The sequence below is a fragment of the Puma concolor genome, chromosome C1 (assembly GCF_028749965.1).
Source record: "Puma concolor isolate L17-30 chromosome C1, mPumCon1.1.hap2, whole genome shotgun sequence".
Taxonomy (NCBI): Eukaryota; Metazoa; Chordata; class Mammalia; order Carnivora; family Felidae; genus Puma; species Puma concolor.
In genome coordinates, this window is record NC_141674.1 from 45,225,355 (window position 1) to 45,250,172 (window position 24,818).

The 24,818-nt window shown below is 44.0% G+C and overlaps 1 long non-coding RNA gene across 1 annotated transcript in view; it reads left to right on the forward strand.

Annotated features, from left to right (window-relative positions):
• Positions 1-15,552, forward strand: part of LOC147578038 (uncharacterized) — a 31,095-nt gene extending 15,543 nt beyond the window's left edge. Inside the window, exon 2 of the long non-coding RNA XR_015254726.1 lies at positions 13,558-15,552. This is a non-coding gene — a long non-coding RNA (uncharacterized LOC147578038). The remainder of the gene's footprint in view (positions 1-13,557) is intronic.
• The last annotated feature ends 9,266 nt before the right edge of the window (positions 15,553-24,818 follow it).

Here is a 24,818-nt window from a genome sequence, read left to right on the forward strand (position 1 = left end):
AGGGGTACTATCATTTGCCCTCACTTGGAAAATATTTGAAATCTATTTTTAGAAGGTAGAAGTGACCATATAGGTTCTCCCGAGGAATCTTTTTACTAAATGTAGGTTTCAAAAGTGTAGGTACTCTCCATGTTATTTTTGGTTCCAATACAGAATACTTATCCAATTACAAATAGGAACTTCGAGTGATTTCTACTTGCAATAGCACACTGCTATCAAACTGTCATTAATTAGCTCTTTGCAATTTTTTTCTTCTGCTTAGGATTAGGTAAGCTCATCCAAGTGGGGTCCCCATGATAAGATTAGTGTCCTCCTTAGATTAGAGGTCTCTCTCCCACTACCACCCCCCACCCTGCTACCCCTGCCACACCCTCCCCCCCATAGGAAGACACAGCAAAAAAGGCAGCCATCTGTAAGCCAGGAAGCAGGTTCTCTCCAGGAACGAAATCTGCTAGCACCTTAGACTTCCCAGTCTCCAGAACTAGGAGAAATAAACATCTGTTGTTTGCCACTCTGTCTATAGTATTTGTCACAGCAGCCCAAGCAGGTTTAGACAGTGGCTATTTTAAGACAGATGAGAAAATGGAGGGACAGATCACCTAGAGTCAGACCCAATAACTTAGGCTACATGACCTTCAAACGCCAGGCTCCATCACCTTTTGCCCAGTGATGTGTTTGAAAGGCAATTCTATCACCAGATTGTCTGGGAAAAGACAAGCCATCTATGTGTAGCCATTTTCTCCTTCCACAATGTGGAAAATTTAAACCCTTTCGGCAGACAGCCTGCCTGCACTCTCCGGAGACACAAAGATCCTGGCAAGTTCTGTGCTCCAAAATCACCCTTCTCCAATTACACTCCCCCAGGTTCCTCAGTTAGCAGGGCCCCAGCAGCTCCTCTCCTCTGAGCCAGTTCTGGGGTTGGGGCCTAATGCATCACAGGTGGGTCCTGGCTCCAAACTCATTCCAGATGGCCTCACAGCCTAAGCTTCCCAGCAACCCATTCTATTTTGGCTATCCTGGGATCATTAATGATGCTGAAGGACCATGAGTTCCGGGGATGACAAAGACACATGCTCTGAAGTCAGGACTTTGAGAGACCTTGTATATTGCAGCACCCACCATAATAAATGCATTCACAGAGAGCAAGTATGTGCTGACCTTGGCACTCAAAGGTCACTGTAAAGGGCCCATGAACTTGATATTGTGAATGGTCTGTCTGCTTGGCTCACAGCACAAGCATAAAGGAATCATCTGTGCTCTTACAGAAAATAACTCCACTGCCCCTAGGCTCTAGAGAGAGTAAGGATATATCCTTGAACCCTACTAATTGCTGTTCCAGTTATTCCTAGGGGGAGGGGGGACATGCTGGGGCAATTGCAAGAAAAGTGTAATATTCTGTTAATTGCATCTTTACAGTACTAAATAGCCTTCTCTTCTACAGAAGAATTTCAACTCCCTTTCTAGCTGGAAAGCTTCCCAAGGCAGATACTGAAAGTTTAGCAAATATTAGACTATTCAAGGGGCTTTTAAACTTATGATCTGTTTTTGAAATGGGGGAAAAAAATGTTTGGAATCCATGTTTTAGGGTCTTAAGAACTCAGCCAAAAAATCTTAAGAGTCAAGGGCATGACACTTAAAGCCAGGCACTCAGTCATTTTTGGATTTAAGTTTCAATCCCATCATTTATAAACTTAGAGAATTTGTTGGAGAAAACTGTCCCTTCTCTCATGGTCATTTTCTGTGAAGTTAGGATACCCCCAACATAAAAGGGTATTTGCTGGTTTTGTTTACTTCCTGGTTCATTTTTTTTCCCCACCCTCATTCATTTGTTTATTCCCCGAGTACCGGCTTGGCCCCACCCTTAGTGCTAGACAATAGAAGAAATCTAGTTCAGGAGACAAAATGGACCTTTAATTCAACAAATATTTGTTGAGCACTCACTACATGCCATTTGCTGCACTGCAGGGCAGAAAGTGGTGGAAAACATGTCAGTCCTCATGGGAGTTGGGAGTTAGTAGATCTTAAGTCAATTAGCCTTCAGTGGAATTATTGCTCCAACTGTGTGTGCCTGCACACTGGAATATGATGGGGTGGAGTAGCCTGTGCTTGTCTGGCTCACCACAGCTCTCTAAGGATAGGACAGTCACTCTGGGTGGCAAGGAAGAAGTTTATGCAGTGGCTGTTCTGGGAGAAGTCCCTTTACATGAGCACACACCTTCATTCCATAGACAAATTCCTAAAATTCTCCCAAAACTTTTTGTTACCATTCACCTGCTCAATACCAGAAATAGCAAGTTTTAGCACACGATGTTTTTTACTCCTGAAAAATTACAACAAAACACTAAGCACTGTTGAGGAGGTTAAAGTTCCTTTCAACCACTGTGCTAGAAATGGCTAGTTGTTTATCCCGTTTTCCCTTCTACCGGCTGAGAACATGGCTTTAGTGCTAGCTTAAAGACTGCATTTGTTGGCCTCTTTCTGGTTGAGGCAGATGGTTGGCAATGAGGTGGTTATTTTGTTTTTAAGGTGGAAACTTAACATGGGTTAAACAACAGGTTTGGGCAGGGTGGGGGGTTAATGCAGTAGGGAGTTAAAAGGTTATCACTATAGACCATTGGACATAAACCTAGGTAAACGTAATGTGACTCTACCATGAGCTTGGGTATGCCACAAGTGTTTGTGTGTGACTCTTTACATGTATTAAATGTTCACCTCCAAGCAAGCTGCTTCCTGTTTCTACCACTCACTCACCCAGGGCCACACAGTTCATTAGTAATGGGACGGACATGCCAACTTCCAACTCCTTCCTCTACAAACTGGGACTTCCAAGTTTAAGAACAGTAGGACTTGAGACAGTACGTCCAAGACACCTAGTGTTATCTTAGAGCAAAGCTGGTACTCAATCCGTGGCCCGTTTTCGCCCCTCCCTTCTACACCTTTACTTCCTGTATCCTGGACTCCAGCAGGATCACAACAAACGTGTTGAAAACCAGTTTGAGTCTTTAGAATGTGTGTGCGTGTGGTGTGTATTCACACACGCACGGGTGAGGGAGAGAAGTTGTTGAGAGAACACTGTGCAGGCATCACGAAGATGCAGTCCAAGCGCTTGTATTTATTTGTATTGCAAAGGAGCATGTATCAACATCTCATCGTCTGGACTGGAGACTGGACCCCTTGATTGGGGCCTAGTTTCAATACCCATTAAGAAATCTGGCCTGGCCTGTGAGCCAAGCCTATCTTTTTTCCACGTTCATCTTTGCAGCTCCTATAGCACACCCTCAGGATGTCTGGGCTTCTGGGCAATGTAAGAAACATGATCAAACAAAGGCCCAAGGGTCAGCTACTTTGGGGAGACTCAAGCCATGGATGTGTATGGTTCTCATAGATACGTGCACATGCGCAATAGAAAATTGTTCCCAATAGCAGCTAAAGGAAAGACAACCAGTAGCCAGAGACATTGGGGATCAGTGTTGTGAGAGTAAGTCATTTGGCAGCTGCTGGGTGCAGATCCTGACTCACCACACTTGCGTGCATTGCCTGCCTCCTAGTTTCTATGCACTCTGTCATTTTTCATCTTCCTGCTTGTATTCCTGCTATCCCCTCCTCCCGAGATGCCACGTAACTCCCTCCATCCTCCAAGACTTCGTTAAGGCCAGAAGAGCTCTCAGAGAATTCCCTTCTCTGCAAAATCACAGACTCCTGGATAAAAAGAGATTACATGCTTTAGTACTGTAATCCCCCACACCCAAATAAACTATGGGTATGTAAGGATTTTCTTTTATGGAATGAAAGGCTAGTGTAAACAGTATTTTGTAAGAATGGTCACAATATAAAATTTCAGAACAAATGAAACTACCTTTCAACTCCAGTACCATATTGGCCTTTGTGCAATACACAATGATAGGTAAGAGACTTGAGTGATATGCAGTTTGTTCCGAAAATCAGACTTGTTTTTTAGTTTCTTATTTCTGCGTAACAAATGACTTAATACCTGGTGGCATAAAATATGTATTTATCATCTCAAAATTTGAGGATCAGAAACTCAGAAGTGGTTTGGCCAGACAGTTTTGTCTCAGGGTTTCTCAGGAGGTTTCAATGAGAAAGTGAGTAGTCATTCTGCTTTCCATGGGATGGAGGGGTTTCCAGGGATGTAAGACTTCCAGGGCTACCTCCAGGAAAGTACCAGGAAAATGGGAAGGGCTGGTTATTCTACTCACTTCATGGCTGTCCATGGGAATCTTCTGTTCCTTCACATGTGTGTGTCCCCCATTCTGCCTGAGTAACTAAACTATGGGGTGAATGCTTTGTACCAAAGAATGGGTGATTAAAAAGACCGAGGTAGAAGCTGCAATGACCTCATCGCCTAGCACGCAAGTCACACAGTCATCGCCATCATAGTCTATTGGTAATACCAATCAGCTCTGATGTAATGTGGATAGAGACCGTACACGGGCATTGCTATCAGGACACAAGGATCATTATGGGTTATTTTAGAGACTGCCGACCACAACTTCTTTGGAGGAGGGCCAGAGTGGAGCAAGGAGACTGGTAGGAGACTCTTAAAATCGACTAGTATGGAAACATTAGTGGATTGGACCACAGCCCTGGCATAAGTAATGAAGAAAAGCAAAGACATGTGATGTAAGAGTTGGGTGTATAATTAATAAGACATTTTTATGTGCCCAAGAATACATAGCCATACTTTTGCAGTCTTAGATCCAGTTGTCAATGGTTGATCACTGGGTTTTTGGAATAAGCTACCCAGAGTAGGTAATAAGCACCTACTATGTGCCAAGTTCTGGACTAGGAGTTTTAGTTCAGTAAGTCACATTTGAGCTTCTCCTTTTGCAGATTGTTTATCAGTTAGGTAAGTTGCCTAAAAATCAATACCTAGTCAGAGTGTTGTAACTGAACTCAAACCCCCGGACTTATTGCTACACCAAGTCCATGATCTTGATAGGTTTTCCTAAACAACTAAATATCCTATGGCATTTTTAAAGATCTGGGCTTTTATTAGTTACCTAACCAGGAAAAGTCAAGCTACTTTCATATCTAAATAAAGTCTAATAATTCTCATCACATGTTAAAAATATTTTCTCTAGCCTTATTTAAAAATTATCACAGGGGCGCCTGGGTGGCACAGTCGGTTGAGCGTCCGACTTCAGCCAGGTCACAATCTCGCGGTCCGGGAGTTCGAGCCCCGCGTCAGGCTCTGGGCTGATGGCTCAGAGCCTGGAGCCTGTTTCCGATTCTGTGTCTCCCTCTCTCTCTGCCCCTCCCCCGTTCATGCTCTGTTTCTCTCTGTCCCAAAAATAAATAAACGTTGAAAACAAAAATTAAAAAAAAATTATCACAAATGTTTACCCATAGGCTTAACATGCATGGGATATCGTTTGATGCCACAACCCTAGATCAATTTTACAGATGAGGAAGCCAAGGATCTAAGATGTGCATGATGTGCCTATGAGCTCAGAGATACTTGGAGTCATTGACAAAAGCTTAGCCTGAGTAATCTCTGTATTATGTAAAAAGCCTTCCCCTTTGGTGGGTGGGGGGGAGGGCATGCAAAGGGCAGGAGGGAAAAGAGGAGACCCTTCTCCCCTCACAGGTAGGGAACAGAAGACACGACCGTGCTCTTCAGAACCAGATAGACTCCAGTCCAAAGTCCTACTTTACCAGTTACCAGCCCTGTGTCCTTGGAAACATTTTTAGCTCTTGGAGCCTCTGTTTCCTTTAGCTCTTGGAGCCTCTGTTTCAGTAAAAGATAATTATCTTCAAGTTGTGTAATGTTTAGATGTGTTAGGTTATGTTTAGAAAAACTGACTCCATGTCTACTTTAAGAATTAAGTTCTTCCTTTTGTCCCCTTGACCACCCCAATTTGAGGCAGATTTGTTTTGTTTCAGTGTTTCAGACATTCAAGGAAAGACCCTTTTTCTCTTGGTGAACCAGAGTTCTGGTCAAAGTGCCCGAGGAGGATTTAGAGATGTACACTTTCCTAGAACACACGACCCAGAACAACCAGGTAGAGCTCTTGAGCTTGGCAGTAAACACGCGGCCCTGGGGCGGGAGTATCAGTCTTCACACGTTTTTGGACCACATTTTCCTAGTACACTTATTCCAAGTTTTGGATATTGTTGCATTTTTCCTTACAAGGTTAAGAAAAAACTTGGAATGGATAACTGCGTATGTCCTCAAACTATGAAATCTTCTATTACTTTTGTAGCATTTTTCAATTGACAAGGACTTTTCACACATGTTCCCTTGTTTCCTCTTGAAATACTGTGCGGAATAGGAAGAACATGAGTTAGTTCCATCTTACAGATGGGCTTGGGCCCAGAGAGGCATGAATAGGTCTTGAAGAGGAATCAGAGGTAAAGAAGGTACCGTGAGGGTTGGGGACAACAGAGGAAAGATGTCACAGGTAGAGATTTACAAGACTATTTTGCAAAACTTTGACAGAATAAAGGAAGATTGGGCACAGCTGCTGGTTGGGTGTGGGGCTGTGGGAAAGTGTAGATAAGATAACTGGAGAGCAAATTTTATTATGATTTGTGGTGTGCGTGAATGCGATCCTACTTGGCATTACTCAGGAGATTACACTGAAGATGTAAATTATCTTTTACATTCTTTTTGGATGTTTATCTGATTTTTTTTTCTGATAATGATGCTATACCAAAGGGGACCACAGAATCTTATTCATCTATGTTCATCAGGCCTATTGGCCTGTAATTTTCTTGTCATGTCTTTGTCCTGCTTTGTTATCAGGGTAATGCTGGCCATGTAAAGTAAGTTTGGGAGGTATACCATCCCCTAGATTTTAAAAGAGATAAATATTGGTATTAATGGTCCTTGAAATGTTTGGTAGAATTTACTGGTAAAGCCAGCTGATCCTGGACTTCCTTGTTTGGAGAGTTTTAGTTACTGATTCAATCTTCTTACTGGCAGTCTGTTCAGATTTTCTATTTTTATCATGATTCAGGTCTTGGAATGTTCTAGGTTTCTCAAAATTCACCCATTTCTTGCAGGTTATGTAATTTATTAGCATGTAATTGTTCACAGTTGTGTTTTTTTTATGATCCTGAGTATGTGTCATTAATTCAAATGTTTCTTCTTTCATTTGATTCTGAGTCTTTTTTAGTCCAAAGGTTTGTTGATTTTGCTTATCTTTTCAAAAAGCCAGCTCTAGTTGCATTCTGATTTTTCAGTCTTTTATTTTTGCTCTTTTGTTATTTCCTCCAACTTTACTAGTCAATCGGGAAAGGTCTATCAAAACTGCAATGAGACACCATCTCACAGCCATTGAGGGTGGCTGCTACCAAAAAAAACCAAACCAAACCATGAGTGTTGGCAAGGATGTGCCCAAGTCAGAATCCTCATGCTCTGTGAGAATGTAAATATTGCAGCCACTATGGAAAATAGTATGGAGGTTGCTCAAAAGTTAGAAATTACCATACAAACTAGCAGGTCCAGTCCTGGGTATGTATCCAAAAGAACTGAAATCTGTGTTTTGAATATGTATTTGTACACCCATGTTCGTAACAGCATTACTGCCAAATAGCCAAAAGTTAACAATCTAAGTGTCCATGGACAGATAAATGAAGAAAATGTATTATATGCATGCAATGGAACAGTCATCAGTCTTAGGAAGGAAAGAAATTCTGACACAGGCTACAACGTAGATGAACCTTGAAGACCATCTGCTAAGTGAAATAAGTCAGTCACCCAGAGATTAATACTGTAGGATTCCACTTACAGGTGTTACCTAAAGGGGTCAGATTCAAAGACAGAGGGCAAAATGGTGAAAGGCTAGGGGCTGGAGGGAGAAAGGAACGGAGCATAGTTTAATAGGTACCAAGTTCCTGCTTTGCAAGATGAAAAGAATTTTGTGGGTAGTTGGTTGTAATGGTACACAACCATATAAAGTACTTTGTTTTTCTAAGTAGGCTTCATGCCCAGCCCAGAGCCCAATGCCGAGCGTGAACTTATGATCCCAAGATCAAGAGTCAAATGCTTAACTGACTGAGCCACCCAGGCACCCCTGAATATATGTACTTGAAAATAGTCGACATGGCAAATTTTATGGTAGGTGTATTTCACCACAATTTTCTAAGTTACCTGAAAGGAGGTTCAGGACACTCATCTTACTAAAAAATTGTTTTGTGTGTGTACTTATTCACCTTGTCCCAGCATATAGAAAGTGGGAATGAAGCAGAGTTTAGCGAGGGGACTCATCTCAGGGAATCTTCAGGATTACAAGAACTGGTGGGTATCATCCATGTACTGTTCTAAATCCACTTTTCACCCATCCCTTACTTGCCCTCATCCAGGTTGTCTCATGTGGACCATATCCATGACCTCCTTTGTCCTTTGGCTCTAGTTGGGCTTGGCCAATGCGAAGTATCAGTCCATGATCTTTGCACATTTTTCTATTATGTTACAGGCCTTAGTCATGTTGATTTATAAGAGCTCTTTAGAAAAATAGCCTAGAGAAATACATTTCTAAGTGTAGGACTTGAGAGGATAGACCAAAGTTGCTGTGGGAGAGGAATAAATATTTATCCTACAAGAAAAGTGCAGTTCCTTTACACTGGGACCCCTCAGTGGGCATCTCCCCCTCTCCACACCTTCTAATCCAGATGGATGTACTTGAAACAAATCCCCACACATCCAACTTGGGAACGTTCCTGTGACACTTCATATTTAGAGGCAACATCGAACAGTAGAGGATTCATTTCTCTTTGGCATCAGGGGATTCTGGTTTGATTCGTCATCTTCTAACGGGGTCACATTTCTGTGTTCTCCAGTAAGATGGGCAACAATGCTTACCTTGTGTGATATAGGTAAAACATCTAGCAGAACACCTTGTACGTAGAAGAGACAATAGATGCTTACTAAAAGGCAGAAGAAGGATCAAAGAAGTTATCTAAGGCATACTCCTCTTGAGAATCAAAGAAATTGATCTCCCTTCCTCCAAAAGACTTAGCCAGCAGCTCCCTCTCACCAAGATGCAAGGGCAATAATTCAAAACTGCCTTTAAACTTGTTTGGACATTACCTCACCAAATGTTGCCCTTATTAGTGCCATACTAGTTGTATTCTTCTGTGAATAGGGTTTTTCAGTTTGTCCAAACATTTTCAGAGCAAGCATCTCTTGCAAACCACACATCTGCTCTTTCTGCCTCTCCCAATCGTCAAGGTACTTGGTGAGAACCCCCTTCCCCTCAGTTCTACTACAGTAGGAGTTTATGTTCTTGCCCCACTAGCCCAGCTCTGCTGGCTTCCCAATCCCTCCACAGCCTCCAGGAGGAATGGTGCCCTCCTGGCATGGGAGCCCATTTGCTACAAAAATGCCCATCTGCTGAAACCTTGTGGCCACTATCACTGCTGGGAAATAGGAGTCTTGCCTCATTTCTGCCTTTCAAATCTCACACCAATGCGTCTAATGTAGAATTCTGGCAGCAACAGTTTGAGAAATGTAGTTCCCAGGCTTCCAGCCCCTGTGAATCTACACACCTGGCTTTTTCCTAGGATGCATGCTGGTACATGCTCTTCTCCCCCCTAGAAGACCCTTTCTTCCTGCAAGTGGCCTGGCTAGCTCACTTTCCCTCTTCCTTTAGGCATTAGCTGACACATCCTTTTCTTGTGGAAGCCTTCCTGATTGCCCTTCCTGGTTGGGTGCATTCTGCCCATGCTTCCCCATCACCACACACTCTTGTCCTATTTTATACTCCTCTGTTTACTTGTCTATAGCACAGTGCTTTTTATGTAGCGCTCAATGGTCTACGAGAAAGGAGAAAGACCTTCAGCAAGTACTGACTGGGCATGTGCCACAAGCCAAGCATTACGATGGTCTTATTCAAAGACCAAGTGGACAAGAGGAGAACCATTACACTGTAAAGTCTTTATCTATTAAAAAATTCATCATGATCTTTTGTACCACTAATTACCTCTCCACTTCCAGTGAAGGAGTGGAAGAACCAGCTCTGGAACGATGTTTGTAGTAGTTGCTTCAATGTAATCTTCCTCTTCTAGCAGGCAAAAGAGGATGGTTACCTGAGACCTCAGACTTCAGTCTCCTTACAGAGATATGCATTCGTAAACCACTTCTGTTCCTGGCCTTGAGCAAGGCTGGTAAAGCATGGGACACAACTCCCCTCAGACGGCTAAACTCTCAAGGACACCTCTTGCCTCCGTAAGCTCTTAGGACCTTGGGGTTTCTGACCCTGTCAATGGTCATCAGTGCTGCCAGGACAAATGAAGTCTGTAGTCCATCCTATGTGCAGACAGATGTTGTCAGTGGCAAGTGGGGCCATGGCTTAGAAACTGGTACAGTCTCATTATGGAGACTTTTCCCCCCTCCCCCCATGCTTCAAATCCATCAGTGGTCCTGGGATTGCTCATTAGGAGAGAAATGGCAGTGCATAAAATCTGATCTTTTAAAGATATAGATTGTAGGTTTACACCTGATGTTTAAAACCCCAAGGCATTTGTCTCCATGCCCTGGAGCAGGAGCAAGAGACATTTATTCAGGTACTCTCTACACATCAGCCTGTTTCAGCCCATTTCCTCGCTCTGGGAAGTAAAAAAGCTGATTCCTAACCTTTTGTCACACATTCCTTGGAAATCTAATGATTCCTTGGAAATCTAAGCTGCATACTCAAAGTCTGCAATTCATGTCCTAGTGACCTTAAAACTTAGTTCTTGTTCTCACTGTCCCTGTGTGGTGAAATAAGAATATTTTTTTCCCCTTCAACCTACATGCAAACTCCAAGAGGTCCATGGTTTTTCTGTTCACTCTTCATATTCTTCTTCCTGTCACTTAGGTCAAAACACGAGTTTAATTCAGGAGCCAGAAGATCTAAAACAAGGTATTAACCCCAACCCCAAACTTGAGTGTGAAGTTTTCCCCTTCAGCTTCGGGCTGCTTTGGGGGTCAGTTCCTGACCTGAGAGTCGGTACCAAGAGAGGGCAGTGAGGGGATAACAAAGTTCTTAATGGAACTGGCCTTGCTGTCTCTGTTGGGGCAGATGTTTGGGGTAGACTTGTCTCTGGGCTCTTCAGTAGGGCTCTGGAGCTACCTGCTGGGCACCACCTTCGACTAGAATTCCCGTGATGTGGGCCAGGCTCATTTTCCTCAGCTGACAGCTGCTCAGCTTCTCCCTCAGCTCTGGGTTTGGGATTCTTGCTCTTCAGTTCCCTAGACCTCTCCCAGAAGTGCTCTTGGGCAGCAGTCTCTTATTACTGGCCCCAGAAAACACTCCTGTATCTGTAGTCCCAATCAGTCTGGGGTGAAGACTGACCTGGAGGGAGCCCCTCCATCCTGGCACCAAGGCTGCTTTACCTTTCTCAAGTGGGAGGTCTGCCTCAGGCTTGTGCCTCCGAAACTCAGGCAATGCTTATCAAATTCTTCCAATGGTCCCATGGAAGCTTCCATGACATTAGGCTGGAAGTAAAGCAATTAGCCTCCTCATTACCCCTATTCTCCTCTTGGATGGAAGTAGATTCTCCCAGACAGTAAAAACTCCTCACAAATCCTTTGCTTTCCCTACCTCTTTAGCCTTTTTTTTTTTTTTTTTTTTTTTTTTTTTTTAAGGCCCCATCTAAAAGTTCTGGAGTCCTGGAACTGGTTGTCTGTATGTCATTTGGTATCATAAGGGTATGGAATTATGAAGAGTAGGAGACAAGCAATTGATAATTCAATAAAAGTGAAAGCAGCAAAATCCCAACATTCTAAATAACGTATTCAAATGAATCGTTTTGCATATGGTTTCAGGGAATCAAGCCAATAAATGGAAGCCAGGACAAACTTGGGTTGGATTTGTTGATCCCGTTTTTATTAAGCTCTGGTTGGTTATAGGCTGGGCAACAATTATAGTAGTAGGGAGCCATAGGTATTCATCCCTATATCCCTATCTTTAATATGTAAACCAATTAACAGAGTGCTCGGTTATAAATGCTATAATGCAGCAGAGCAATTGGGCTGGGGACAGTCAAGCACCTGATTCATTCAAAGGACATGGGAAAGATCTCAGAAATAGGTGACACTTAGAAGGAGACACTTAAAAGGAGACCCAAGGTAGACCTACTGGGTGTAGAGGTGACTGAGGGCATCCGCAGACAGAAGCAACATGAGCAGGGCTGGAGAATCATGACAGCATGTAGAAAACGGGGCTCACGGAGGCACCTGGAAGATGGGACTAGAAAAGGTAGGTAGGCACATGGGGCCTCGACTGCCTTGTTCAGGAGGTTCTTCGACCTTCTTCTAGCTCCCCATTTTGTTCATTAGGGTAAATCCTGGGTCAGAGATCCACACAGGGAATCCTTTAAGCATCTTGAGTAATTTAGGCATGAGATTATGACAGACTGGAGCAAAGTACTGGCAGGGAGAGAAAAGCTAGAATGGTAAAAGGCAAATGTAGCTGGGGGAGAAGATGGAAAATCTAATACAACTAATAGGATATACATAGCTAACATCTAATATGTCCAATACGAAAAGAAGAACACAGAAAAAGGAGCCAATTAAGGGAGGGTGGTAAACACGGAGGTTGAAGTACCTGTGAGGTTTGGGGCATGCTGATTTTGTAGTGCAGAGGTGTAGGGGGCCAGACCATGTGGCTACAGTAGAGGATAGGTAGATCTACAAGGCTCCAGTCACTGCCTGGTTGCAGCCAGCTGCTCTGGGCTAGTTTTCCCACAGCACTCAGTATCAGAGAGATCGATGAAGTGGAGATAGGTTTTAAGACCATGGGGAGACTTATAAACCAGGGGTAAGAAGGTCTTCATTCTTTCTCAGAAGACAAGGAGCTTGGGGCACCTGGGCGGCTCAGTAGGTTAAGCTTCCGACTTTGGCTCAGGTCATGACCTCATGGTTCCTGAGCTCAAGCCCCACACTGGGTTCTGTGCTGACAGCTTAGAGCCTGGAGCCTGCCTCAGATTCTAGGTCTCCCTCTCTTCCCCTCCCCTACTTATGCTCACTCTCAAAAAAGAATACGAAAAAAGCTGTTGTTTTTTTTTTTCCAAAAGACAAGGAGCTGAAATTCACAACCCATTCCAGAAAGGATTCAAAGGTTAATTCTCTCTGATGGTAGGTTAAATTCTTTGCTTAATGAAGGTGTACATATCTGGATTCAATCCCAGGTTGGATCAGGCAGTTCCACAAATTGGTCAAGTACAGGGCATGAGGGTAAATGATCAGACCTGGGTCTGACTCATAGAAGCAGATGCAGGAGAGGTTACAGAAGTACAGTGGACAACTGCTTTTTTGTCCACACGCCAACAACTTAATCTAAGGGGATTGCACAGTGTAGGTAAGAACAGAAGTTAGGATTATTTGTTGGGGGGGGGGGGGGTGCCGTACCAAGCTTGAGCTTCAAAAAACAAGAACGTGAATTCAGTCAAGAGGTTAGAAACAAGGACTCGCTTTCCTCATTGCCTAAGGCAGATGGTTTCCTTACCCATCCCACCAAGTTGGTCTCAGCTCCTTGTTTTGTTTGTGGCCCTTTATAGACGTTTTTGTTTCCACATGTGTTCACTTGTGACTTCTCCACCAAACTTCAGGGAAACAACTTCATCTTTTCTACTCAACCTCAGAATATGCCCGGGAGAGTGACTGGCATGGAGGAGACAGATGTTGAGACAACAGAATACATAGCAAATGGTTCTGGAGATCATACACCAGATGAAGCGGACTACCAACTCTTTATTAGAGAATCACTGTGCACAAGCCACATGTCAGCACAAGGACCTCGGCCAGACTAAGTCACTCTACGGTTCCTATGCCGGGCAAGTCCCTTCTGCTAACAGCCTTTACGTATTAGAACCAAAGACTTGCCATCTGCTACCTCTACTGGTGTCCAAATGTAACGTTTACATCGTCTCTAAGATATTCTGGCATTGACCGGCTATCCTATTTGTACAACTAGTTCTAAGGGTAGAAACTTCTGGAGTGAGTTTCCGGAGCCCTTTGCTCTATAGGTAGCTTCGACAACTATGCTTTGTACTGTATTGGAAATAACTGGTATTTATTTTTACTTACCATTCACCGAACAGTACCTCCCTGAAGAAACGCGGCCTATGCTTGTTTTTATGTACACAGAGATGAGGAACAGATAAACATCTGTAGCTGAGCCGGGAAACAAAGTTTCAAGAGGTATTTTTGATTACTCTTCACTTATTGGAGTTGTGGGAAGTGAAAATGCTTGGCTTTTTTTTCGGTCTTTCAAAGAAGCCATGACCCAGTTACTCCATGATTAAAACCAAACAGTGCGGTAACTTCAGGGTGTAGAGAAACAGCCAGGGTTTGGGATCAAAGAGGTGAATGAACTTCAAGTATTATCTGGGAGGCAAAATCAGTAGCTAAGGAGGTGAACCCAAGGCCAATTGCCAAGGGTCAGTAGTCTCAGATCATGCCCTAATCAGGAAGCATTAGGTCATAGTTGAAGGACAGACCTTAAAACAGTTACTGAGGTCTTGCTATCTGGCACCTTGGCCTTCAGTGACCTTAATAGTTGTAACATGGGTAGAAGTCAACTTAGGAAGGTTAATTGTGGGGAACTTCAGAGAAGTCTTGCTGTTGGTCAGTGAAGTATCTGACGAAATTTCTCCTCAAGCTCCAGAATCACCTATACAACTGCTGCTTGACTATCTCCCGTGGGTTTTCTCCAACCTGATTTGGCCAAAACCATGGTCCCAGGCATGGAATGAGGGAAGAATGCTGGTACATCACTGGGGGGTGGGGAGAGGGTCTGAGCTATCTGTTCTTTAGCTTGCTTGAACCTTCTGCCTCCATCGGATCTTTAATATACATTTTCCATCTTTCGATGGAGTGTGGCTGGGCCCATTTGATCTTATGGCCCAATGAGCCTGCCCGATTCAGTTCATGACTGATAGCTGTGGGCACATGGTCACTTGGCATCAACATCCCCAAATTCTACCAGGACCTGGTACCATAACAGGAGTTGGTTTTAAAAATCATGCCCAAAACGTAACATTTCCACTTTACCTTTTTTCCCAGAAATTTCTAATTGAAAATTCTGATCAGCAACAGATGTACAAGCAATAGGCCATATTTACTACTGGGTGAGGGTCAAGTACTTGGATGATAGAGTTAAAAAAGCAGAAATACCAAATACCTATTCTCTCTATCAAAAGGCATTTTCAAAATATTGTTTTTTCCCTTAAGTTTATGTTTATGTCATAAGTTTAAATATAAACTAATTTTTTGTAGGCTAAGAGCACAGCTTAAAGAATATAAAACCTGTAGATTTGATGTGGAAGTGATTTTCGTCATCATAGAGCAATAGAACATAGGACACAGGAATTGAAAATATGCCCCGACTTTCAAGAAGAAAAAAAAGGTAGAATTTTGGAAATTATAGATCAGTGAGTTTAATGTCAACCTGGAAGGAATGCTAGAAGGGACTACTAAAGGAGTTGAGAAATAATCAAGTAGGTAATAACTACGAGGAACTATTAGGTTTAATACTTTACTATGTAAATACCCTTTAAAAAAATGTTCTGAGTCTGTAAAATAAATATAAACATGCATAATTATCCATTGAAGAGGACACGTCCTTCTTTGCCTAAAAAAAAAAAAAAAAAAAAAAAATGGCCAGAAGCTGGTGTTGTGATTGTCCCCCTGGGACTTGCCATGAATTCCACAGGCATCTTTTTCCAGTACTGACACTTCCAACATCATCGGGCCTGCCAGATCATATGGCCCAAGTAGTAGGGCTGCTTGTAGCACACACAAATCCGGCCTTTTAAAAACATACAGAGCCTCTCTGGGCAAGCTTGTTTGGAATTGAGAAGGTTAGCAGAGGTGACTTGAATCTATGTGGGAAGCAAAGACGAGGAGAAAGGAAATCCTGTTCTTGTCCCAGTCCTATAAAGAAAAACACTGGGCAAAGTGCTGAGCCAGCTTCTCTCTCAGAAAACCCTCCCAGACTCATTTCTGTACCACAGGGTATGGATTCATGGGGTCAAGTGTGTTTTGTGGTAGGTTATGTGGTTGCTTTTCCAGATTGTATGAAGCCGAGCCACGTGAAATCGCCAACACCCTACACTCCGATCTGCTCACGATTTTCACCGTGATTCAACGTTATGACACATCCTCTCGAATTATGGGTGGCCAGGCGCACTAGTAGAGTCAACGTGGTGAAAACTTAGAGATAGCCAAGGGCAAAAGGAAAGGGGTTGATTTTTGTTTGCTATTATTTAGGTCAGGAAATATGCCAGGTGCTTTTTACATTCAACACTCAACCCTCCTATGCAACCATCTCACTCAGTCATTAAGCTTGGTTAAACCTTCCACTTTACCTTGAATGTGAAATGAGTTTTAGTGATTTGCTTAAAGTCACACACAAAGCCCAAAAGATGTACGGGTAGAGTTTTGACCCAGTTCCTCTAGAAAAGCAGCCCAAGTGTAAAAGTTGGTGCTAACATTTTTGCTGACAAGTCAAATCCCAGGGAGGCAGGAGTGAGGCAGGGAAGGAGCAGAGTTAAGGCAATTGTGCATTCTGAGCTACCACAACATGGCAACAAATCGTTTCCCTGCTCTTTTGGGCATTTTCAGAGAGGCTGTATGAAGCGGCTAGATTTTCAAATGGTCTTTCTAGAATAAAGGATTTGTGTATCTACTCCCATCTCACACCCCTCAAAAGGATGGCCCCGTGGAGCATCAACTCTGGAACTACTAGGCTACTCGACTGAAGATGTCAGGAAGTTGGTCCCATGGCAGGTCAGCCACAACCCAAAAGCCCCAGGGCAGAAGGTGATAGGACAGTACTTGGGCTTGAGGCAGGCACCAGCAGGGCAAGCCCTCAAGGGACCCAAGTGACGAGGGGCAATTGCACATTCTCCCGATGGTCTCTGCAAGCCACCCCTTCCCTCCCATTTGCAGGAACAGCTGAAGCTTCAGAAATTCGAGTCTAAGATCATGAGAACCAAGTAAGTCTCCTGTAGGTCCACACAGGTCAGAAGGCAAGAGGAGGGCACACATCACGGCTGGTGTACAGTCTGAAGCCCCCAGGGATCGCGTGCGTGGACTTGCTTTCTCTTAACCTTTGAGCTATTCCTAAAAATGCTTCAACTCATAGGAGCACTGAAAGGAAGCAAAAATTCCGGTACTATAGACATCTTTTAGGTTCATGAAGGTCAAGTGCTCTTTTTCACACCTAGTGCTCTCCTTTAAACGATTTAAATTCTCCACGGATTTTTCTTGTTGTAGAAACACTAGAAAAACTTTATTTTTTCCACTTCTAGATATTTTTCCAAGTCACTCATCTCAGCAATGCCTCGAAGTAACCATCGGTAGTCTTGTGTGTGTGTGAGCACCTAAGAAATATAGGCAGGTATTACATAAACGGGAGGCAGAAAGGAACCAAAATGGTATGTAAGCAGTGTGTTGGGTATACGTGTTTTTCAACATCTTATTGTGTGTGGTAAAGTGTCTATAACAAAATATGCCCCTTGAGCCATTTTTTGAAAGGTGTATCATTCAATGGCAGTAATACTCCTGTTCTTTCCTAGCCCACTGTTGTGAGACACGCATGGCTCTTAGATCCCATGCCCGGCAACTGCCAAAGGGCATCAGCAACAGCCTGTTGAGAGCGAAATAACTAAGGCTCCAAGACGCAAAAGGGGAACCTGCTGAGGTACATGGGGAGGTTCAAGGTTGTGCACATGACACCAAGAGCATCCGCTGTACTTCTGTGGGGTCCCTGAGGAGTCAGGAAAGGACCTCTCCCACTCAAACCCCAGCCCAGAAGGAAAGCTCCAGTTTAGAGCCATTCCACGGTGGGTCTTCTAGGTCAAAATCATCTCCAGTGCAGAAACATTCACAAGAGACACTGATCACCTTCTGAGGCAGGCCTGGGTCTTCCAGTGATGAGGGTGCAGGTCACTAGACTAGGTGAGCACCCTTGGCATGAAGCGCAGGCTGAGTGCGGGAGAATTGGGTAATGGAGGAGGGAGGTGGTGATGATCAGCCACACCCTGGAGGCTACCTGTAGTACAAGTGGAGTTTGTTCCATCCCCCACCCACATTAACCCTGGCAGAGACCGCAGTGAGCCATGCCCATAGAAGTACACTGCACTGAGCAACCTTGCAATGGAGGCAGAGACAGCGATCGGGCATGACGGGGGTCAAGGATGGCCAGTCTCTGGCACCTGTGCCTCTCTGCCACCCGTTTTCCAACCCTCCTATCCTTTCACCCGTTGCCGCAGCACCAGCCTCACCCAGGCATAGGCTTTCAACACCTCCCATGTCTTTCTCCTTGGCCCAGGTGTTCCCAGACACCCCAGAACAGGATGTCCACGGAAAGTCACTCAACACTCACACATGTGCTGCCCTAGACAGAGGGTAGCCCCTGTTGGGGTAAGCCTTGACCAGTGAGAAATGGAGTCGGTGAACATAACCTTCCCTCTCCCATTCTTTCTGCAAACGATTCCAAAGCACATTCTACACAGCTCCTCAGAGGGTCCCAGTGGGACTGAGCCCCCGCCTTGCACACAGGGGAGACAAGCTCCATAATGCATCCTTGTACTGGCTTTCCCGCATTTCCTGTGGGACACCTCCCATTCCCCTACCCCTCTTTCCCAAAACAACTTCCCCCAATCAATTACATGCTAGCAAGCCCTTATCCTAGGCTATGCTTTCTAGGAGAACACAGGCTCAGACTCACAGTGTGTGTGTCCAACTCTATGTCAACCACATAAGCCTGTCTCCCTATCATTATAAAGTATGTGAACGTTTTTAACGGGTGTAACGTAAGGCAGACTCTAGACGCTGCCTGTTAAGTAACCTTGGACGCGTTAACTTTTTGGTGTTGGTTTTCTTCTACGTCAGGTGGTGAAAACAGTATTACCCTCCTAAGGTTGAGAGAATTATTATGTTAATTCAGAGTAAGGGTTTTGAACTTTGCCTGGCTCAGAATAACTAACACCTTGTGTTTTCTGTTATTTTTATTGTAGTTGGCTAATTACGATTTTCTGTTTCCACACTTACCCCACTGTTAAAAGTAATTCACTGTGTGAACCCTATCAGCGTGAACAGTCTGCTGATAAAATGGTCTACAGTGCGAATCATCTCTATCAGCCATTTCTACATTTCAGACCATTTCTTGAGGCTAGATTACTCCAAGCAGGATTTATGGGTCGAAATAGCCCATGCCCATTGCAATGGCAGCACTTACCCGGTTAGTGCCTGTTGACCCCAAGATAGAAGTCCTTGGGGATAGGAGGCAGGGTTTTTTGATCCCTACTGTATTCCCAGCACCTGACAAATTGAGCCCCTCCTGCGTGCCAGCCTCCATGTTCAATAAACACAAAGTACAGTATCGATGTGTATTTCTGAAGTGTTCTCCAGAATAGGTAATAGGTCTTCAATATGTTTTTAGCTTGTGGAGTGTCAAGATCTAAAATGGATCAGGACATACGGTTAGAAACTCACGAGACAGACATGCGGTCAGGGTTGACAGAGCGGATGCTCAGAATGTATGACTGTCAACTTACCCATTCACCCCCATGTAAAAAAAAAAGTAAACATGTTTCATATTCCAACTGTGTCAATAACCAAGAGGGAGAAACGGATCCCGTAAGAAAACAAACATTTGGCCTTCGTAATGAAAAGTCAATATTAGACCAAGACCCCAAATAGGCCAGGCAATTACCTGCCTCCCCTTAGCTCATGCCTTGAGGATTCCTCCCTACAGACCACGGGAGGAACGGCTGGCTTCACCAAGGCTCACCTGGTTAGAATTTTTCATGGAGCGTGACTTCAAGGGGGGAAAAAAAAGCCCACTCAAGCAAAACTGTGCAAATTAATTTGGGTTGACATTACCCGGTGTGTATCTCAACCGGGTGTCTGCAAAAGGGTCTCAAGGAAAATTGAAACCTAAAATGCTATACACACAGAAAAATAATTCACTACTTTGGAAGCAATAAAATTAGTACCTTCTGGAAAAGTAAACTCCGTTACAAAGGAATACTCAGCAACAACAAAACTGATGGAAATGACAACACACACTGCTATGAACTCAGAGAGGGTGGGATGTTAAGAATTTTGACCCATCACGGTGCATCTTTGTGCCTGTCACGACACGTACTAGAGGCGTGGGACTGAGGGTACACACTCTTCCACCAGGATTATATAGTCACAGAACAATGCAGGTTATAACAAAGTATAGTGGGAACACAGATGCTGCATTAGCTTTGCTTGTCATATGGAGACCTTTTCTTATACATGTTTCCAGGAATAATGAAGACCCAAGATGAATTGCCCTGCTCTTTGAGATACACAAGTATTTTCACTCGACCCTGTGTCTCACTGCCCTTTTAATCTCCTTGGAATTCTAAGGGGGGGGGGGGGAGTGTTCTGGAAAGGTTTCTGTTTCTCCTGGTCATGATGGCTATGGCAAGGAGGTCCTAATTCTAACAAATTAGACCATTTTATCAATACCTGGCTGTCCATATATGTGGTCCCTTTTCTACGCTGCACCGTCCCGTGTCTTACCCCTCAAATACCACCAATACCAACTGTGTAGCACCAGACTTTGACGGAGTGGTTGAATGATGGGGGGGGGGGGTCTCACATTATAGCATCAGTAGTAACTCGAGTATTTAAATGTTCCTATTCTGCAAAGGGCACAGCATGGGGAATATAGTCAGTGACACTGTAATAGCATTGTATGGTGACAGATGGCAGCTACACTTGTGAGCACAGCCTAACGTATACAGAAGCTGAGTCCCTGTTGTCCACCTAACGTGGCATTCTATGTCAACTACAACGATTTACAAAAATGTCTTTGTATAATAAAAAAGTTTCTTCAATAAGTCATTTATCCACTTGCCCACTGGGAGTTTCTATCCTATTTCTTAATCCCTTCCTCCCTTAGACTGATTTACTTATTCAGAGAAAGAGTGCAAGAGCATGTGCACGTGAGCAGGTGAGGGGCTGAGGGAGAGAGGGAGGGGGGAGAGAGGGAGGGGGGAAAGAGTCCCCAGCATGGGATTCCCAAGCCCCTGATGCAGAGCTCGATCTCAGCATCATCAACTGGGAGATCATGATCTTGGGGGGTGGGGGGGGAATCAATCAAGAGTCAGACACTTAACCAATTGAATCACCCAGGCGCCTTGACTCATGCTTTTCACCCCAAGTCCCCGATTTTTATACCTAAGTTATTAGTATCTTTATTTTACTTCTTATACAGATTTCTGTTTTGGTTCTATCATGGTACTTTCTCAAATGGGGTGGGATGCATTATTAGGTGTTTCAGGGGATAATGGTAGAAGAGGAAAAAAGGACAGCGACATCGGGGTCTGAAAACATTTTTCCAAACCTGGATCTTTTCTGAGTCACTTAAACGTTGTGCCCGGATTGAGAAGGACAACTACCAGCTCTCAAGCGTTGCAAGAGTTGATGAAATGGTAGACGGGGGACATCCATGGACCGACTGGATAAACCATGGAGAATTTAGGAAAAGATCAAAGGAATCCGGCAAGCTACGGCCCAATGAGCCTATAGACAAATGAGCATGGGTCCTACCATACTCATTCTTTTTCAGGCCAGGTTAGTTGTGAGGGATTTTTGCATCAATAAGCTGTTTCACAGGAAGCTCTTGTGTTCAGCATTGAAAAGTCTGAAAGATTTTAAAACTCGGGCCTGCCTTCTCCCTGGCAATGACTGGTTAGGGGCTTTAGTAGTAACTGCCCCATCACAGCGGGCGGGCGGGCTTCAATTATTTCCACTAGCTGCTGGCCTCCATCAACCTCAGGGTCTGCAACGCCCATCCCACGAGGGATTCCAGGACCCTGCTGAAGACAAAAATACAACAGCTGGTCTGACAAGGATATGGGCAGTCACGAACATCAGGACGATAACAGAGGAAGTGGAGATTCTCCTGGAACGTCTGAAATGCAGTTTCTAGAGTAACAGGATGGCAGAGGATAAAGGGTAGCAAGAGGCAGGAACGGGATGGAGGTGAAGAACCTAGGTTAGGCCCAAGCTCGGCAGTGCGACAACAAGTCACCCAGACCCAGCGGACCTCCTTGGTGCGGTTTTTACAGCAACATGAGCTTCAGTTTTCAGTTTCTAGGAGTCTGAGTTCTTTCTCGCCCTGTTTCCTCTTATCTTATCAAAACACAATTTCAGCAGCAAGAGAATGCAGGTAGGTAGGGGCCCCTCTGTCTCCTGATTTCTTCCATATGTGGTTTATTTCATTTTCCAAGAGGCCCTAGGTTTGGGGAAAACTACTTGTCCACTGTAATCACCTATGAGCTAGTATAAACTCTGGCTTTGCTGCAATTTATTAGTCACTGACATGCCAAAAGGAAAAAAAGAGTTTAAAGGAAGAAAACAGCCATTGGAGATTTTTATCTGAGGTTCGTTTGAGTATGTTCGGGATTTAAAAGAAAGATCCATTTCTATCAGCATCCAGGCAACATCCTGCACAGATTTAAATTTTTTTTATTTTTGAGAGAGAGTGCAATGGGGGAGGGGTAGAGACAGACACACACACACAGAATCGGAAGCAGGCTCCAGGTTCCGAGCTACCAGCACAGAGCCCGGCATGGGGCTCGCACCCACGAACCATGAGATCGTGACCTGAAGTGGGACACTCAACTGACTGAGCCACCCAGGCGCCCCAAGCTGCACAGATGTGTTAAAGCCCAAGTGGCTTGTGTGAGCCCCCATTTCCAAAAACAGCCCTAAGAATTGGACATTAGGGGAAAGCCACTGAAACCCAGAATATTGGTGTTTGAAATCCTCTCATGAGAAATCAAAGCTTGGGTCTGTAGTACTCCTGCTCCATAAATTCCCGATTGCCCCAAACTTCAAGGGGCAAAGTTGGTATGCCCTAGGGCCAGTGAAGGTCTTTCCTGTTTTAAGTAGTTCTTTTACAAGTCTCCGAAAACCCTCCTTCAAAAAGGTAGAGAATTAAGGCCCAAAGAAGAAATTGATCCAGCAAGCCCATGAGCCTTTACTCGTCATGGCACTAGTATATAATCAGAGATGAACACCTGCCCTCACAGGGCTTCCATACTAGCAGAGGAAACAAATCCATACACAACGGGGGCTGGGCTAAGTATCCTAGAGAAGTTTATGCATAGACATGTCTAATCTGGGCTGCTGCAAGGTCTCCAAGGAAGTGCTGACCAATGAGAAGAAACCTCAAGGATAAGTAGGCATTAACGGGGCAGACCTGGTCAAGTCACGGGGTGTTAGATATCCTGCCAAGAGGGTGAAGGCTTCAGAGATTCAGATTATGGGCAGCAACAGAGGGAATGTTCTGTGCACCGTTCCTTATCTCCAGTTTCCGCCCCAACACAGCCCTCCCAAGCAGTTTTAAAATGTTGCCACTCCTACTCTAATTGTTTCAAACACTTCTGTGCCGTGTACTTCCTCGATATTGGGAATAAAAATAACCAAGGATTTCCAAGCCCAGGGACCGTTACAGAATCTAGGAGTGCTGAGATGTCCTCCTGGTCTGCCTTATTCGCTCATGTTCTGGTGCAAGTGTTAATTGACAGAAATCTTCTAAACCCGCAAAAAAAAAAAAAAAAAAAAAAAAAAAAAGGAACTCCCGGACTAATTGGCCTTTAAGTCAAAAATTTCTCCCTCTGAATTGGTTGTCAGAACAACTCCCTGACCAGCGAAATGATGTGCAGATTGCTCCCACATTCAAGCCTCGCCTGTTCATGTTGCTGTACGGGATTAGAGTCAACGGAAAATGTCAACAATCAGACCTGTGATGAGGGGCACCTGGATATCTTGGCCCCGTTTTGTAGTAATGATCATTGGATGGTTCATTAGCGAGAATGTTAACAAGATTAAGCAAATGTTTCTGCTGAATCAGCTCCAGTTCAAATTATATTGCTTTTGGCCCAAGACATCACAAGACACGTGGAGCAAAGGGCAGTTATAGTGTATTCTAATAATTATTGAAACAGTCACATCAAAAAGTCCTACGAACCTTGTTTAAATTAGATCCACCAAAAAACATTACTCCTTCATGGTCTCAGTGCACATGGTCATTTCAAATATAGTGCTAAAAAATGACTCAAGCTGATTTTAGAGAAAACTGATGTAAAGAACGTGCGTCGACAGGTACCTGTCATTATTTTACAGGTTTTCTGGAGATAGTGAATCCTTGTTAAAATCACCTCGAGAGAACTGTGGTCCTGTTTCCAAATTCCCTGGATAGGATTAACATGTAGTATACACCAAACCAAATTAACACGTCTAGTGGTCCAGCCTTAGAATAAGGTCCCATTGAAAGAAAATGATTTTTTTTTTAAAAATAAAGAAAAGACAAAGAAAATGGATTTTTCAAGTTTTTAGAACTGTTTCAAAAAGGCAAAAGCGAGATGTTGCCACATCTTCTAAGTTCTTTTCTCCCCCATGCAAAGCCGTTGCCCAGCAGCCTGCTTTCCCTTCCCAGACTTTCTAAATTCTCCAACCTAGACTTCAGTATCTCCCATTTTTGTAACTTATCATCTGAATATGTTAGTTTCTCTTCCGCCACAAAATGCCTGCCCTCTCCAATGCAAATTTCTACTCAGGTCCTCTAACAGCTCTCCCTTCTTCCCCTTACTAATTACCCTAATTTTGCAAAATAAATATCCAGGAACCAAGCTGGCGTAGACAGTTTTCCTGGGAAGTGTACATATGTGAGTGAAGGCTAGAAGTCTGTGACAGGGGTGAAAGGTTAATGCCTAGATATCCATAACCCCTTTGCTTGTCTGATGGGCTGACCTCTGCCGGTGTGTTGTAAATCCTTCCAAGGAAAGGAGTAAGCCATACAGTGCGTATAATCGTC